Consider the following 15689-nt stretch of genomic DNA (forward strand, 5'->3'; position numbering starts at 1 on the left):
CTTCTTTAGTTGATAAGGGCCTCTTTCATCCTTGATTAGATTGCAAGTACTTCGCACAGGTGTCTGTTGATGCCCCTTCTGATACCTGAGCCCTACCTGGGGCTCCAGGGAATACTGAAGGGGAGGCCAGATAGGGTGACTCAGCATAGAGTGCCCTGTAGCTGTGATGCCTCAATTCAGGTGTCTGCCATCTCTTGTGCTGCACACTGACCACGCAGGGCTCCCTGAGGACTCCCACCTCTGATGGGAGTGACTTTATAACCAAAGAGACCACATGTCCTGGGCTGCTGTTCATTGATGCATGTCTGTTGTCCGCCACTATTTTTAAGAGCACCCATTCCTTTTACCCTCAATGGCGTCTTAGATTGCTTAATAAAGTATATGATCCTCTTATTTATAGGGTATGAAGAATCAGGGTGATGGCCCTGACCTCTAAGCCCCCCACACTAATCCAGCAAACAGAAAACAGACTCAGCAGAGAGTACACTAGGCTCATGCTCTCCAATATGCTGTCCACATGTGGCTATTGAGTAGTTGATATGTGGCCAGTCCTGAGGTGTGCCAGATGTGTAACATGCCTTCCAGATTTCAAAGCTTAGTACAAAAATAATGTGAAATATCTTGTTAATAATTATTATATTGAAATTATGCTTTGTGTGTGTCAGGTTAAATAAATGATATTTATTAGAATTAATTAGCTAATTAAGACATAACTAGAATTAAAATATATTTAGATTCTTTTACTTGCTCATGAGGCTACTAGGAAACTTGCAATCACACGTGTGGCTCGCACTGCATTTCTCTTGCCCGGGGCTGCTCCACATCCAGTAGACTCGTCCTACTTTTGATTTTCCTTTTCCTCTTCTACATTAATAACGACTGCCAAAGAGAGGGTGGTATCAGTTTTAGGCATTACTCCTTCCAGGTGGCATTTGTCTGGTGACTGTGGCCATTGGAAGTGCCCAGTCCTTGCCCATCCAAGGTGGGAAATGCACTGTTCCCCAGTGAGGAGCCTGGAGCTGTAGAGACCCAGGGCTGCTCCCCGTGAGCTCAGCTGCGATGCCAGCCACAGAGGACCTCAGGGTTCCCCTCTGTGAGGATTGGTGAAGGCATGGAACTAGATGACCACTAAAGCCCCTCTGAGGTCTCTCTGAAAGGCCTGGACTAATGGCTGAACACTGGCTACTCAGGGATATGCACAGGTCCAGTGGAGGAACATGATTTAGGAGAGGCGGCCTCTCAAATCAGACCATGTGTGTGCTTCCCCTGCTCCCATCAGAGATGCCCTTAAACCCAGAACACCATCAGTTACAGTGATGGCCAACTCAGAAACCAGCGTGTAGATAAGAAAATGTGTTACATGTTAATGATAATCAGGGTAAACAAAAATGCATAGGATTAGTATGTGCATTGAAATTCAGGGACGATGAATCCATTGTAGGTCATTAAGAGAAGTGAAGATTGTTTTAGAGAAAAAATAGCCTTCCCCTTTGCCAACAATGTTTTTCTGGAAACCACATATGAAGAATATTGTAAGGTAGATGGAACTTCCCCATAACAGTAACATTGGAGTTGGGAGTTTCATTTCTGATCAATAATTCCACATCATAATAATCATAGATGCTAAACTAATAACAGTGTATATATAGGGTCAATCTTCCCTGGAGGTGTTTCATTTTAAAATAAAATTGATAAACACAAATGAATTTCCAGTTTGTGGCACATGGCAGGTAGGTCAGCTGAGGGCTGACTCTTGGCAGAGCTGGTTCCCAGTGGCCCTTCCCCCCTCAGGGCTGTTGTGGTGCCCCAAGGTGAACTGATATCAGAAAGCCAGTGTGCTGTGTCTGAGGCCCACCCTGGCTTGGCAGATTATCTAACTGATTCCTGGAGGGGTGGGGAACAAAGTTTTGAAGAACAGGATGGGAGCTAGATCATCATGGAGGCTCTCTGGATGTGGAGATGGGGCACAGATGAACCAGTTGCTGGGTGGCCAGGAGGCACCTGGGGGGTGTAGGCCACAGAAGGAAGTCGGGCTAGTAGACCAGTGAGGACTGACCAGGGACAGAGAGCCTCAAATGCTCCTGGGAGAAGTATTAGAAGTAAGCATTTCCAATCACAGCTGGTTATTGAGCTTTACAGATAAGCTATCGCTGGAAGCCATTGAAATCTCACCTATTTTTCACAGCTTATCAACTGCTTTAATATCTAAGAACATGTAGCCTGTCTCCAACCAGAGGCAGTTCTTCACTCTACCCTGATACGACCACAGCAATGTGACCCACTGATGTGGATCAAATTAAAGGAAGAGATTAAACCTCAAAACCCATCCTTCATTTAAGTGTAAAAGCTACCAGGCACTCAGGGTGGACCAAGAAGCAGAATATGCTACCTCAGGCCAGCCTACTGCCACCTGTGGAGGTGACCCCACGAGGTGACCAAAGGGAGGGGCCACATAAAGCCGTGAGGGCAGAGCTGGGACTCGCTCTTGGTGCTGTCTGGCTGCAATCGCTGGGCCCTCAGCTCTGCGTCACACTGCCTTCTCTCCGAGAGCCCGGGCTGTCACAGCACCTGCAGTCTGGGGACAGAGGGAGCAGCTGCGTCTTTCTGAGAGTTTGGCTCACTGACTAAAGTCAGGCACGAGCTGACTTCACTGAGCCTGTGTGAACTGGCCGTTGTCTCGCTCTGAAGCACGTTCCTCTGCGCCCTGGTTGGTAATAGCATTACGTCTTCCATGAGACTGCGGCTTTCTGTCTTTCCTCTTTCCCAGGACTCTGAGAAGGGCACAGAGGCTTGAGTGAGGGGGTTTCCTCAAAGGCATTTCCCATGCCTCTGAAAAGGCTGATGTATTTCGCCAAGAATAGGATCTTAGCATCTGACACAAGTGGGAAATACAAATATAACTTATGGGCAGCACTTCCTTCCATCGAACACTTTAATTCTGATCCCAGCCTGGAAGGGGTCTGTCACAGCTCTGCAGCGGGACCGCTGAGTGCAGCTCTCCCTCTCGAACCCTGGAAGGTCAGCACAAGGCCTCACCATTCACACTGCCAGACAGACGGAGTTCATCCCAGCAGTTCAAGTCACCTCACTCCCTTTCAAGCCTCACAGCCAGCGTGCCCTCTCAGCACACTCTGCTCCTCTCTGAAGGAGAAAGCCCTTTCATCCAGTCCCTTCGTGTACCTCACACGAACACTTCCTCGTTCATGCCAGCTCCTGCTGGCTCTGCGGAGGGAGGCGCAGGCCTGACCCCAGGTCACCCAAGTGTTTCCCTGGGTGATCCAAACAGTGCCATTCAGTCCAGCTCTGCCTCTCAGCTCCCCCAGCAGTGCTGGGACAGTTTTCTCCTGAATTCCTGAAAACATCCAGTACAAATCTGGTTTTCTTTTGACGATCCCCCAGGCTAATCTGTATGAAGACCATCAGGGCCTTAGGTTACCGTGACTTTAACCGTGCCACCTGTGACATCGTTACTATTTCCTGGCTCTGCCCAGCACATCTGCTTCCTTCTTGGTGCATTTTCCATATCTTAGGGGTCCCCATTTCTAACTGACAAAGCTTCTTGAGTGTTCCAAAATTCTCAACAGATATTAATCTTTGGGATTCAGGAATGAGAAATAGTAATTCTCAGAAATTCCTAAAATCATAAGCTTCTATATATATTTTTTTTAGGAAACATAGGCTGATTTCCTTATTTATCCAATGAAAATATTGTTTGTTTTACAAAAAACTGTAACCTACAGCAAATATTCAAACACTGGAAAATCCGAACAAATACCATAGAGTGGTATTTGTATAATGTAACATTCAGATCTCCCAGCAAAGTTAACAGCACTGCACTCACATGTCAAAATTGCTGTTTCAGGGTATATTTTGCTTCCAAGCTTACTGTTTTTATAACCGCACTCAAAGCATTTGTATAGAGTGCACTATGCAAATGAAATTACTAATACTTCCTTTTCTGCAAAAATAGTTCACTGTTAGCAGGAAATGGGCCATGAACACACATACACACACAGCAGCTATTTGTGTGAGACTGACTGAGTAGGTTGTAGCTGCGTCTCTCCTAAGTGCTCCTGTCCTAGTTTCCAGAATGTCAACCTTATCCACTGGCTCAGCTTCGCATTGCTTCATGCTCTTGCTTTCAAGACATCAGTGGACTCATGAGCAGTCTTGTCTCCTCATTAATCAATGTTACACTTTATAACAGTGAAGGAACAAAACTGCAGCAGACTCACAGACTCCAAAAAGGGACTAGTGGTTACCAAAGGGAAAAGGTTAGGGAGAGTGATGGGTAGAGAGGGACAAGGGGATTAAGGGGCATTGTAATTAGCACTCACAATACAGGTAGGTCATGGGGAAGGCAGTATAGCCCGGAGAAGACAAGTAGCTGATGCTGGGGTTCTTGGGGTTCTTGTTCATGAAGCCAAAGAATGAGCTTCACAAACACTCAAGGTAGGAGAGCAGGGTACAGGCTTTTATTTAGAGAAAAAGTGAGAGGACAGGGCTCCCAGCTCACACCAGGAGGGGGCAAGAGAGTCCGTGGTTGGCTCATTGTCTAGGGGTTTTATGCATGGTTGAGGATTTTCAGGAATGAGGGTAAAGGGTTAGGGGTGCAGACTTGTAAGACCACCTGCTCTGCCCCCAAGGTGGGCTGGGTTGTTGTCTGTTTGCTTGGGTTATTTATAGTTGACATTGCTTACCAAAGTAGTCTTTTTCCTAGATTGTAGATTATTTGATTATGATTAGAGAAGGGAAAATAGCACATCATTACGATTAAAATAAACTGGACCTTTTAGCAGGATAAGGTAAATTTTACATTGTCATGATGTAATCGATACAATAAAGTGATGGTTTATGCTGAGATACTTTTCTTTATCTGCAGAACACTCAAACATTCCAGGCCAAGTTGCTCCTGGCCTTTTGAGCTTTAAGCAATTTCACTGAAGAATGTCTATATTCCTAGTCATGTATACAAATCTTTACCCTAGAGAATTAGTGTGACTCTGACTTTGCATAATGCTTAACACAGAGTTTTGACAGGGACTTATTTGCATATTGTTATATTGTTCTGACTGTAATTATCTTGCTCTGGTTTTTCCCGGAGGCCCTCACCCTACTCTGACTACACCCACAGTCCCTGTCTCATAGTGACTCTATAGTATATTACTACGATGATAGCCAGTGACTGTAATGGGGGTGGGAGGGACTTGATAATATGGGTAAATGTTGAAACCACAATGTTGCTCATGTGAAACCTTCATAAGATTGTATATAAATGATACTTTAATTTTTAAAAAGTTACACTTTAATTCTCAAATAAGAATTATCATTGTTTTTGCCATTTTCCCAACTTCTTGTCTGATTTTATCCTCAGAATTCAGAATTATCCTCAGGATTGGAAAAACATAAATTTTCAAAGAAATGCTGGGAAGAAATTTCTAAATGGAAACCACTTTCTTCCTTAGCCATCCAGAAGGATGTCACCTCAGTGGCCCTATAGTTTCTTCCTAAAATTTACTTTAAAAAAACCCTTAACATTGTTATATTTGAGACTTATATACATTGATGTGTGTAAATTTAGTCTAATCATTGCAACTGTTGTAAAGTATTGTATCCTTGCAATGTATCGCAACTTATTTATCCATTGTCCTACTGATGAACATTTTAGGTTGTTTTTGCTTTGACTGTCACTGCCGCTGTGCGTACCCTAGCACATGTCCCCTTGTGCAGTGCTGGCATATTTCTGTAAGGCGTACACCTAGATGCTGACTTTCTGGGTGATTACACTTGTCCATCTTTGAGTTCACTAGATGGAGCCTTCATTTCTCCAGCAGCTGAGCTCACAGCTCTCTGCTGAAAGGAGCTGCTCTTCCCAAGTGAGCCTCTCCTCCTGGAGGCAGCCTGGATCCCATGGTGGGAGGACACAGGGGTACAAAGGTCTGACTCTGGGGGGTTTTTTTGGATTAAAGTATCATTGATATACAATCTTATGAAGGTTTCACATGAACAACCTTGTGGTTTCAACATTCACCCATATTATCAAGTCCTCACCTCCCCAGTTGCAGTCACTGTCCATCAGCGTAGTGAGATGCCACAGAGAGGTCTGACTCTTTTTTCAAGTTCAAGTTGTTTTTTCAAGGCCAGGCAGTAAGCAGTGAGGGGTCTCATGGAGGCCATGAGCCCTCTGATTGCAACGTGAGTGAGTCGGTGATAAGGTAGCACTTTCTGACTGCTAGGTATTGATTAAGGGTCAACTACTGTCACCAAAAAAGGCCGAATTTCTGCTTTGATGATGAAAGCTCAATAGGTGTTAAAGCTGTGTGCTCACTTCCGGACCCCTCACGTCGTGGTAGGGTTTGGCTCAGGTGCCCAGAGGCCTCTGACTGCACCCCTTCCCTTTATTTGCTCACTTACTGAACACATGCAGAAGCCACAGAGGACATGCTCACAAAGGCGCAGGCCTTGCCATTAACTGAGCTTCATGCCCAGTCCAGCCGCCTGCAGGGCCTGGAATGGGGAAGAGGCATCTGTGTGTGGGCTGAGTCTCAGCACAGAGGAGAGCCAATCAGGAATGTATGAGCTTCTCTCTTCTGCTTCCAAATCCCAAAATGACAGTCAAGACATTTGAAGGGGCAGCACCAAGAGATGTCAATAAAACCCTGCAGGTAGAAGCATGTGGTGTGTTAGACAACCAGGCCAAGCAGGGAGGGGCTGCTGATCCCGGCTCGCTTTCCTTTCGTCCTCATCTCAGCAGCCAGGGGAATCTCTGAGAGCCTTACCTGTGCCCTCACCACACAAAGGTGGTCCTCTTGGAGATTCGATACACTTGCACCCCTCCCCTTCCCCAAATGGCTGATAATTAATTAATTCAGTGAATACATAAACAGTATTTATTCTCAACAAACTTGAATATTGCTGATGTGATCATATGCCATTAACACAGGCTCCATGGAAGTAAACAAGCCACCTTTTTAGAAAAATTACATACATGGGTACCAGTAATGTCGTTACTACTGTCTCCTTGGATTGAAATTTCCACAAAGAAAAACTTTTTAGCTAAGAAAGAGACACTTGATGCCTTTTTCCTCAATATATTTAATCCTTCACACACTCAAAAGCCGCAGAAGCATTAGGCACAATCATGAGTCATCTGTGTACTCGGGATGGAGCATGTGAGGTGAAGTGTGCCAGGACACCTGGAGCAGGTTTTCCAGCTGGGGAGGCAGGGGGCCCAAGTCACCTGGATCAGAGACATCTGACAGACAGAGATCAAAGTAGGTATCAAAGTGCCTGCACAGCAACCATGTCTACTGCCCAGAGCTTGGTTTCCAGGTATTGTTCTCCCACCAGGAGCCAGGACTCCCCGGAGAAGCAGCTGACTCCAGGGCCTACTGTACCAGATGGCAAAGAAGGGCTTGTGAGTGATGGCAGAGGACACCCCCCGTGACAGTGTGAGCACCAGAATAAGTGATTGGGACCCAGATAAGAGTCAAAGGCCACATGCCCATTCATGTAATAAAGGCAGGCATGTATGCCTTAGGAGCCCAGGGAACAGCTGGCTCCACACGGAGCCTCAGCGGGGGCTGGACACCACCACCAATGGTGGGCGAGGCCACCAGTGGCCCCATGAGCAGCAGGACTACCAACATGCCCATCTGTCCCCACAGGACCCACGTGAGAAACTCAAGGGTGGGACCCACAGCACAGCGCCAGCGGGCACGGGCCAGGGCACAGACCCGGATCTAGCAATGCGGGCCAGCATGTGCATTCAGAGGTACAGCCTATGCCCATCAGCAGTGCCAAGGCGGGAGAGCCTGAGGGAGGTGCCCAGGTCAGAGGGTCCTGAGGAGGCACAGCAGGAGCTCCTGATGGGACAGCGCTCTGCTCACAAAGGACGTCACCCCTGTCAGACCCATGGGGGACAGGACCACAGCTGCAGAGGGTGGTTCTGCTCTGAGGACACTGACACCAATCTGTTCAGGGTGGACCTGTAAACAAACCCACAGAGGGACAGTATGGAGCCAGGTGGCAAACATGTGGCATGTGGGGAGCCTGCATGGAGGGCAGGCAGAGAACTGGACTGCTGTAGTTTTCTTATTAGCCTGAAATCGTGTCAAAATAAAATGTTCTAACATCTGACCCATCCCATAGTTGTGTGAAGGACCTGCACCAACCACACGGGTGGGCCTCAGAGGAGCGAGAGGTGCAGGCGTGCCCCCCACACACTGCTGATGACTGACTTCTAAAATCCCAGCAGATGGCCAGGTGTTGTGCTGCCCCAATAGAACTGGTGTTTTAAAACAGACTTTCTTACCAGGAATACTGGTTCTCCAAATGGCAAAAAGTCCATCACATTCACCTTCACTGGTCTCACACCACGCTGCTTGGGTGCAAACAGTCTGGGAGACACCCTCGGACAGGTGCCATGCCTTACAAGGCCCTAGGGGTGAGAGATGCAAAGGTGACTAAGGAAAAGGTTAGGTGTGAGGCTGGATAAAGCTATTATTCCTGATGCAATTTAAACAATATTATAATAAAAGTAAAGAGTAGGTTAACCTTTAGTGAAGATATTTGCCAGGCAACTCAAAGAATGAGGTAAAGAGTAGAATTTAAAATATCTACAGAGTAGAATTTTTAAATTTTAAATATTTAAAAGACATGGCACTCACCATATCTGTGCCAACAACAAAGTGATTAGGATCTGAAGACAGGAATTTAACATTCAGTGTTTGTGTGGTCCTCCAAAACTCATCATCTTCATGAGAAAGGCTGAAAAAATAGCAGATCAACAGACATTTTTAAAACCATAAGGTTAAAGACACTTAACATGTTTATCACTTTTCATGTGAGATACATCACAACAGGCCTTTCACATTCCCTCTGAGGTCCTGGCTCCATTTTATGTTTCTTTTTATATTACTGAGCTCTTGATAATTTCTCAAGCTCTATCTTCCCATTTACTAATTCTTCAGCTGTGCCTAAACTGCTACTTAATCACCCACTAACTTTTTTTTTGACAGGGCATCTCATATTTATTGATCAAATGGTTGTTAACAACAATAAAATTCTGTATAGGGGACTCAATGCACAATCATTAATCAAGCCAAAGCCTAATTCTCAACAGTCTCCAATCATCTGAAGCATAATGAACAAGTTCTTACATGGTGAACAAGTTCTTACATAGGGAATAAGTTCTTACATAGTGAACAGTGCAAGGGCAGTCATATCACAGAAACTTTTGGTTTTGATCACACATCATGAACTATAAACAATCAAGTCAGATATGATTGTTCATTTGATTTTTATACTTGATTTATATGTGAATCCCACATTTCTCCCTAATTTTTTAAATAAAATGCTGAGGTGGTAGGTAGATGCAATATAAAGACAGAAAGCATAATTCAGTGCTATAAGAGGGCAAGTGTAGATGATCATGTCTGTGCCTATAGACTAAGTATTAATACAAGCTAGACAAGGGCAACAAAACATCCACAGATGCAGAAGATTTCTCTCAAAACAAGGGGAGTGAGGTTCTAAGCCTCACCTCTGTTGATCCCCAATTTCTAACCTGATAGCCCCCCTGCGACTGTGCCTGTCTTAGGTTGTTCCTCCCTTGAGGAATCTTACCCATCTCTGGCTAACCAGCTTTCTTCCTCACCCACTAAATTTTTTTTTTGAGGAGGCATCTCTCATATTTATTGATCAAATGGTTGTTAACAACAATAAAATTCTGTATATGGGGGTCAATGCTCGATGCACAATCATTAATCCATCTCAAGCCTAATTCTTGTCAGTCTCCAATCTTCTGAAGCATGACAAACAAGTTCTTACATGGTGAACGAATTCTTACATAGTGAATAAGTTCTTACATGGTGAACAGTACAAGGGCAGTCATCACAGAAACTTTCGGTTTTGATCACGCATTATGAATTATGAACAATCAGGTCAAATATGAATATTCGTTTGATTTTTATACTTGATTTATATGTGGATCCCACATTTCTCCCTTTATTATTATTACTATTATTATTTTTATTTTTAATAAAATGCTGAAGTGGTAGGTAGATGCAAGATAAAGGTAGAAAACATAGTTTAGTGTTGTAAGACAGCAATTGTAGATGATCAGGTGTGTGCCTGTAGACTATGTGTTAATCCAAGTTAGACAAAGGCATTAAAACATCCACGGATGCAGAAGATTTCTCTCAAAACAGGGGGGGGGGGTGAGGTTCTAAGCCTCACCACTGTTGACCCCCAATTTCTCACCTGAATCACCCACTAACTTTTAAGTTTGAGACAATGCCTCCATTTCTAGAAATGTTCTTTGGATTGCACAATAATCTCAAGGTCTTGGGGTGTTAATCCTACTCACTCACAGTGATGTCTCCTCCTGCTGGGCATTTAGTGGTCTTCCTTCTGAGCTACTCCCTGTGGCCACCCTGTGTTTTGAGGCAAGCCAGGGTCACGGGCCTGAGACCAGCGTGTGGATCACACCCACACCAGAGCTCAGATTTCAAGTCTCCCGTGCTCCCAGCTCTGCTGGGCTGGGGGTGGGCTTTCTGAGTCTCTCTCCCTGAGAGGCAGTGAATCTGGAGTCCGGGGCAGAGTCTCATTCTTGCTCCCTGTCCCAGGCAAGCCTGACACAGCAGTGGGGCTGCAGGGCTTGAGCTCAACACAGCCACCTGACAGCCCAGTCCCACAGCACCCGAAAGCTCGCACACTAAACGAAGTTCCATCCTTGTTCTGGCATGTTCCTCAATTCCTTCTAAAAGCCATACTTAGTGTACTGAAGGCTTTCACATCACACAGGGATGTATCTGAACAGAAGACCCACAGCGGCTCCTTCCACTCTGCCCTCCTCAGAGGTCAGGACACTGGCCACTCTCTGCATACAGTTCTCATCCCACATTTAGGATGCGAACGTCACCTACCAGCTGAGTACTCCCAGGTCCATGTCTCCCAGGAGATCCCTGCTACAGAGCCACTGCCTCCTGGTCATGGCCATGCACAGCATACACTCTGCCCCCAGGCCACATTTGTTCATCTCATGCACAGCACCCAGTAGCTGAGCCAGACACCAGGGCCAGCACTGCACTCACCTTCCTTAGGGACCCCACAACAGCTGCCCAGCTGGTCTCCTTCCATGCAACCTCACACTGTTGCCAACGTGACGGTTCTAAGTAAGACACGCTGACTTAAAATCCTGCACTGGTTCCCTACCACCTCCAGAAAATTGTCTAAACGCCTCAGCACTGCAAACACCCCACGGTCTGGCCACGGACCTTCACAGCCTCTCTCTCAAAGGCAGACCCACCAGATCCTATGTGAGCCTCACATATCCATGCCCTGCCCCCTCAACTTCACTCACAGATAATGATGAGCCTAAATCTAAACCATACCCTAACCACAATATTGAACCCTAGACCTAACTCCAACTAGAACCCTAACCTCACCCTACAGCTAACTCTATTAACCTAAAGCCTAATCCTAAACCCTAACCCTATGCCTGACCCCTAACATTCAGCCTCACCTCACTCACATGGAACCATAAACCTAACCTTAACTCTCACCATAACTATATCTGCACCCTACACTTACCAAAAGGAAACTGTAATCCTAATGTTGCCAGTAACTGTGACCTCTCACCATCTCCTTCATTCACACCTAACGATGACTCTAAACCTAAATGTAACCATAACCCAAACATTGAAAATTAAACCTAACTCTTATCATAACCATATCCTCACCCTATACCTAACACTAACCTGAACCCTAACCCTACACCTTACACCTAACCCTCAGCCTCACCCTCACTGACACGGAACCATAATCCTAAACCTAAATCTAATGCTAGTGCTAACCTTCACCCTAAACAAAAAAAAATTCTAATACTAACCGTAACTCCTTCCTGACTCTAACCCTAACCCACACCCCTAAACCTTTGCCTTCATCTTCACCTACACATAACCGTAACCTTAAACCTCAACTTAGCCCTAACCCTAACATTAAACCCTATCTCTAACTCTCACCATCACCATATCTTCATCCTACACCAAACCCTAAACCTAAGACTAACCCTAACCATAGGCCCTCACCCTTACCCTCACCCTCACCCTCACTCTCACCTCAATGGTAACCTAAATCTAAACTTAACCCTAGACGTAACCCTGATCCCTCACCAAACCAAAGCAAAACCATAACTACAATCTAAACCTAACCATAACTGTACCCTTCATCCATACCTGTAACCTGGGCCATGAACCTGAATCCCTGGACCTGAAACCCCAAAGCTCTGAACCTGAACCCTAACCCCTGAACCCAAAACTAAGCCTTTACACCTGAATCCCAACTCCAACCCTAGCCCTGAGCCCAAACTCCTGAACCCCAACCTGAATCCTTGAACTTGAATACAAAACCTAACCCTGAATCCTAACTGTGGACTCTCACCCTGACCTGGATGCTAGGAACCTAAAGAAACAACCATGTTCTTTTCAAGCCCCGGTTGCATATCCTCAAGGACTGCAGCAGATTCATCATTTGGTTCCGTAGAGCTGCTCTTTAGGTGCATAGCTCTCTTGTTAGTCCCAACTTTATGAACATGATTTCCTCGTGGGACACTGGTATGCACAGAAAGGAAATATTTCTTGTTGAATGAATCTCTGTTCCTACAGGACTGGACTAGAAGCCCAGTGAACTGAGCTGCTTTGGCATTAGCAGTTGCAGTTTTTCTAACTCTAACCCTCACGCTCAACCTCACTGTAACTATAACCATAAGCCAAACCCAATCCTACCTCTAAGCATGATTATACCTGCACCCTACAACTAAACTGCCCTTACCCCTATCCCTACCCTCTCACCCTCAGCTTTGCTCACACCTAACTATAACCCTGAACCTAAACCAACATTTAAGCCTTCCCATTAACTCTAGTCATGACTATATCCTCACCCTATACTTAACCATAAACATAGCCCTAATCCTGGCTCCTAACCCTTACCCTCACCTTCACTCACAACCAATGGTGATCTTAAACCTAAACATACCCCTACCCCTAACACTGAACCCTAAACCTAACTCCAACCAAAACTCTAACCTCACCCTACACCTAACACTAACCTTAAGCCTAACCATAAACCCTTACCCTATGCCTAACCCTGAACCCTCAGCTTCACCCTCACTCACACATAACTGTAATTCTAAACCTAACTGTAATGCTAACCTTCACCCTAAACCCTAAACCTATCACTAACTGTAACCATATCCTCGCCCTACACCTCACATTAACCCAAATCCTACCCCTAACCCCTCACCCTCACATTTACCCACTCCTAAATGTAAGCCTAACCTAATCCTAACCCTAAACCTAACTAAAACTGTAACCATATCCTCACACTACAGTTAAATCTAACCCTAACCTTTATCCATACCCTAACCCATACCCTAACCCCAAGCCTTAACTCAAAACACTGACCATCACTCCTAAGCCTAACAACCCCAACCCTAACCCCTACCCTTAACATCCAACCCTTACTCATAAACCTAAACCTAAACCCTATTGTTAAGCTCGGGACTTTTTCAGTAAAAACAGCCTCTTCTTTATTCCTGGCTCTCAGCCCAAGGCTGTGCTGTCTGTTTTGCAAACTCCTTCTCAGAAACAAAGTTCCCTCAATTCCAGTCCCATTTCAGAGACTTATTCATGCATATCCAGAAGCCCGGAGTCTGGCGTCAACCCAGCAAGTGCAGCTGATTGATCTGCGGCCCGGGGCCCGGGGCGCGAGGCGCAGAGACTCCTCGGGGCGGCGCTGGGGCGCGGTTTACGCCCCACAAGGCACGGGCCTCACTCCACGCCCCAGACTGACCCTGCCTCACCTTGTGCCCCTAACCACTCACCCCACCTCACCCCGCACCCCAGACTGATCCCGCTTCACCCTGAGCTCCTAACTCACCGGCCTCACCCCATGCCCAGACTCACAGAAGATGCAATTCTCCACCCTTCTCGTCCTCCGAAGATGAGCAGCAGCTGTTGGCATGCAGGAAGCTTCTCTTCAGGTCTCAGCTTCTCCCTCCACGGCATCTGCTCCACGGGCGCTGAGGAGACCAGGGCTCCTGTCAGCTGGGCGTGTCGCCCAGTCTGCGGACTGAATGCGCAGGGGCCCCCCGGGTCAGCGAGGTGCACACTGGCGCCCCCTGCGGGCCTTCACTGTGAATGCAGGATGTGTGCTCACAGTTTAGGAGGCGGCGCCCCCTCCTGGCGATCTAGCTGAATGATGAAACTGGACATCTAAAAAGCTGGCGCCAAGTTCTACAAGGAAATGAAGACGAAAATCTTCATGACCTTGGGTATGGTGATGTCGTAACATCCAACACCAAAAGCCTATACGCAAAAAAACAAGAGTTAATAAAGTGAACTTTATAAAATTTAAATGTTCTGCTCTGTGAAAGGTCTTGTTCAGAGAACCAAAAACATAAGCCACAAACTAGGAGAAAATATTTGCAAAACATAAAATTAAAAGATTTGTATTCAAAATATAACAAAGAAATCTAAAACAAAAATCCCCTTTAAAAATGGGTAAATATATGAACAGACACCTCACCAAAAAAGATATGCAGACAGCAAATAAGCATTAAAAATATGCTCAACATCACCTGTCATTGGGGAATTACAACATAGTGTTGCTGGGCAGCTGGGTCTGGGGAGATCTCTCCCTGAGCACTAGATGAAACATCAACCTGGACGGGGAAGGACGGGGAAGGGTTCTTGACTCTGAACAATAAATAATGCTCTAACAGGTCAGCTGAGTGTTGTTAAGAAAGGAATTCCTTAAGGTGGGAGTAGTAGTGGATGGCAGCAGCTTTGCAGACAGGGGAGAGCAAGGGAGAACAGAGGGAGGGAAGGGAAGCTCATTGAACTCCTTCTTGGCATGGGGCAGATCCCTTGCCAACTCCTAAAGCCAGGGTCACCTGGTATTGTGTCTGCTTGAATCTGCACAGCATGGGAACTAAGCTCCTATCACCCCAGGACTTGGGGAAGCCACAGAACACTGGATGGAGTGAGATCATGTTCTGAGAACTTCCCAAAGCAAAGGAAGGAAATTTGGGGGCAGGCTACTAAAGAGCATGATCATACAGCTGCAGTCCTGTCTGTGTCACCCAACTGAGGGGAACTTGCAAGCCCAAATCAGAGCTCTCAGTAGCCCCTCCATACTTGTCTGAAGTAGGACAGAGTCAAGACTTGTGCTTAAGTCTAGAAAATAGAAGGAAATAGCAAAGCAACAAAGATACTTACCACTGGAGGAGCACAGAGACCAAACACAGTAAGTTGAGTAGCGAGAGGGCTTTATTTAAGGCAAAAAGTACACAAAGAAAGGGGAATGCAGGAAACCTCGGAGAGGAGGCACACTCAAGGGCTTAGGATTCTGTCTTTTAAGGCTTTCAGAAATGGGGCAAAGGGCAGAGGGGGGCAGGGTAGGCTTCACATGTGGCCTCACGATGTCTTTGGTGAGAGGTGTTATTTCACCATTCACAGTCAGTCCTCTAGATATTCTGCAAGATAAACAACACAAGGAATTTATTGATCTTGTTTTTCTCCAAAACAGTGGTTACCCTCAAGCATTGGAGACATACCATTTAGGACAGCTCGCCCTGCCTTAAGCTACGGTCAGCTGTTGCCTAATTACCAAAAATATGTTAGGAA

At 46.0% G+C, this 15689-nt stretch overlaps 1 pseudogene; it reads right to left on the bottom strand.

Moving 5' to 3' along the window:
• LOC140850534 (uncharacterized) overlaps positions 1-15689 on the bottom strand; it is a 69177-nt pseudogene that overhangs the window by 33002 nt on the left and 20486 nt on the right.

The sequence above is a fragment of the Manis javanica genome, chromosome 7 (genome assembly GCF_040802235.1).
Source record: "Manis javanica isolate MJ-LG chromosome 7, MJ_LKY, whole genome shotgun sequence".
NCBI classification, from domain to species: Eukaryota; Metazoa; Chordata; class Mammalia; order Pholidota; family Manidae; genus Manis; species Manis javanica.